The sequence below is a fragment of the Solanum stenotomum genome, chromosome 1 (genome assembly GCF_019186545.1).
Source record: "Solanum stenotomum isolate F172 chromosome 1, ASM1918654v1, whole genome shotgun sequence".
Classification (NCBI taxonomy): Eukaryota; Viridiplantae; Streptophyta; class Magnoliopsida; order Solanales; family Solanaceae; genus Solanum; species Solanum stenotomum.
In genome coordinates, this window is record NC_064282.1 from 102,938,505 (window position 1) to 102,941,683 (window position 3,179).

A 3,179-nucleotide genomic window follows, 5' to 3' on the forward strand; every position below is an offset into this window, starting at 1 on the left:
GATACCTTTGTAAATATTTTATGGATTTATGAAATTTTGAAGATCCCTCTCTAAGGGATATATTACCCTTTATATAGTGTAAGCTAGGAGTAGTTTTCAAGAATCCTAACTAAAATTTGACTCATTTGGTAGAGTGCCACACTATTTTGATTTCTACGAATGTCGAGTTCTTATCTCATGAAGAAACTGATTTCTTTTTTTTAAAAACCTTTATGGTCACATAGTTCACTGAACTCTCTTGTTGGCTGGAGTTTTATTGTTTGAGGTGTAATCAACGGTTCCAGAAGAGGTCTTATGTTTATAAATGTATTAGTATCTTTGTTGGAGCTAGAATCGACAAAGATCACACAAACAACGGACCCAACAACATCTCCAAGAACATTTGGGAAGTAGTTTCAGCCTCCCATACGAACATGGACACAAGATCCAATTTCTCAAAAAACCTCAACAGTGCAACATATCTTCTTTTGTATATTTGGTGATGCATGAAGAAGGTGCTTGTTCAGGCCAGCCTTACCTGCAAATTGAGCATATCATTCATTGTTTAAAGAAGCAGACCTCAAATCAGTAATTAGTCACGGAGTCAGTTCGAATATTTGAAATAGAGATGTGTTGTAACAACAGAATCTAGAACTGCATCTCCAAGAAGCTCCAAACATTAACATCATCGTGGAATCTCAGGTAGCATGTATGATCCTTGAGTTAGAGCTTCAACAAGCACTAAAGGATAATTGAACTTGTAATGTAGCAGGGATTCAAAGTACCAGACATTAACTAGTTTCTCAACATTCACAGGGAAGTGTCTTGGCATAGGTGCATCGACAAAATCACTGTGCAACCAAAGCCATTTCATAAATGGTAAATCCGCTACTTCCCCACACAAGTTGAGATAGGCACCTATTAGTGCCTCAACCACATCAACTACTTCTTACTATTTCTAATCGTTTTCCTTAGCCTACTATACATTTTTATTGAAGGCAACATGAACTCTTAATCAAAGTTGTGAACTTGAGAATTATCATCAGGAATGATTCACTCTTTAGGATTGAATGGTTCATTATGGATAAATTTTGATATTTTACAAGCACATCCAAACTTGCACAGTGTAATATTGGAAATGATTTTATTTTTCTTAATTTTAAGAAAACCCCCGTGATGACTTTCATAAGTCTTAAACAATTGCATACTAACATCACATTCAAGAAAGGAGTCTCCAAGTTTCCCAAGTGATTCCAAATGTAACTTTTAGAGGCATTTCTTTATTGTCATTACTTCCAAAACCTTAGCAGTTGGGATATCAAAGTTTTAGCTTGTACTGATCCAAAAGTTTTCTTTTTAAGTTTATTCGGCATGACTGCTTCCCCTATAAGGTCTAAAGGTTGTAGCACGCCAGATAGGTATTGCGAAGGATTTTAGACCTCGAGAATCTTATGAATTCTAAGGTATACACGTATGGCAGTGAATTTGTTATACTTCACCCGAACAGATTCACTACCATACATGTTTAACTTAGATTCATAAGATTCTCTAGGTCAAGAATCTTTCGCCAATAACTATCTGTCGTGCTAGAACCTTTAGACTTTATAGGGGAAGCCATCAGAATAAAGTTGAAAATAATTTTTTTTATCACTGCAAACTAAAACTTTTTATCCCAACTGCTAAGGTTTTGGAAGTGATGACAACAAAGAAATACCTCCAGAAGTTTCATTTGAAATCACTTAGGTAACTTTGAGACTCTTTTCTCAAATATGCTATCAGTATACAGTTGTTTAAGACTTATGAAAATCATCATGAGGGTCTTTTCAGCATTAAGAAATATAAAATAATTTTCAGTGTTGCATTGTTCAAGCTTGGATGTGCTCGTAAATTTCTGAGATTTATCTGTAATGAACCATTCAATCTTAAAATGGGGCTCATTCCTAGGGATAATTCTCAAGTTTAAAACTTTGGCAAAGAGTTTGCCTTCGGTAAAAATGTATATATAGTAGGGTAAAGTAGGAGATTAGAAGCAAGAGAGTAGTTGATGTGTTTGAGGCACTAATAGGTGCCCACCTCAACTCAGGCAGGGAAATAGCAACTTTATCATTTATGAAATGGATCGGGATGGACATTGATTTTATTGATGCACCTATGCTAAGTAACTTCCTCATGAATGTTGAGTAGCTAGTCATTGTACGGTACTTGGAAATCATTGCTACATTACAAGTTTTATGACCCTTCATTGCTTGTTAAAGCGCTAACTCACGGATCTTACATGCTACCTGAGATACCAAGATGCTATTAGCACTTGGAATTTCTTAGAGGTATAGTGCTAGGTTATGTTATTACAACACATCTCTATTTCAAATATTCGAGAATGAATTCGAGACTAATTACTTATTTGAGGTCTACTTTTGTAAATAATGAATGTTATGCTCAAATTGTAGACAAGGCTAACTTGCATAAGCACATTAATATTGTTCTTGCCTCGCCAGATCTGCAAAGGCAGATATGTTGTACTGTTGAGGAGTTTTAGAAATTGGATCTTGTGTCCACGTTTGGATGGGAGAGTGGAACTACTTTCCCAAATGTGCTTGGAGATGATTTTGAGTCCCTTGCTAGAGAGCGATCTTTGTTGATACTGGCTTCAACAAAGATACTACATTTCTAAGCATAAGACCTCTTCTGGAATAGCTGATTAGACCTCAACCAATAAAACTCTATCCAGCAAGACTATTAAGTGAACTACGTGACCCAAAAAAATTCATGGGACAAGAACTTGACATTTGAGACTTCAAAATTTTGTCGGACTCTACAAGATGAGTCCAATTTCATTTAGGATTTTTGGAGACTACTTACCCTAAACTCTAGCTCACACTTATATAACACTTATATAAAGTGTAATATATTTCTTTGAATAGGCATCTCTAAAATTTCATATATTCATGAAATATTCGTGAAGTGATCAAGATAGGGGCGCACTCTTCTTGATAACCAAATACTTTAACAAGATCTGTAAAATCATTTCACGATGATCAAATAAATCCTAAGAAGGTCCACATCATCCTAATTTGAGTGACACTAATAGCCTTTGAATCATGGATATGAGAGGGGAATTAAGGGATAAATATATTTGTACTCATAAACTTTATGAATAAACTCATTCTTTTTTATTTATTTTGTGATTGTAATTTTTTTTT

At 34.9% G+C, this 3,179-nt stretch overlaps 1 pseudogene; it reads right to left on the bottom strand.

Annotated features, from left to right (window-relative positions):
- Positions 1-434: 434 nt before the first annotated feature.
- On the bottom strand, positions 435-1,185 carry LOC125860638 (endoribonuclease Dicer homolog 2-like; annotated as a pseudogene).
- Positions 1,186-3,179: the final 1,994 nt, after the last annotated feature.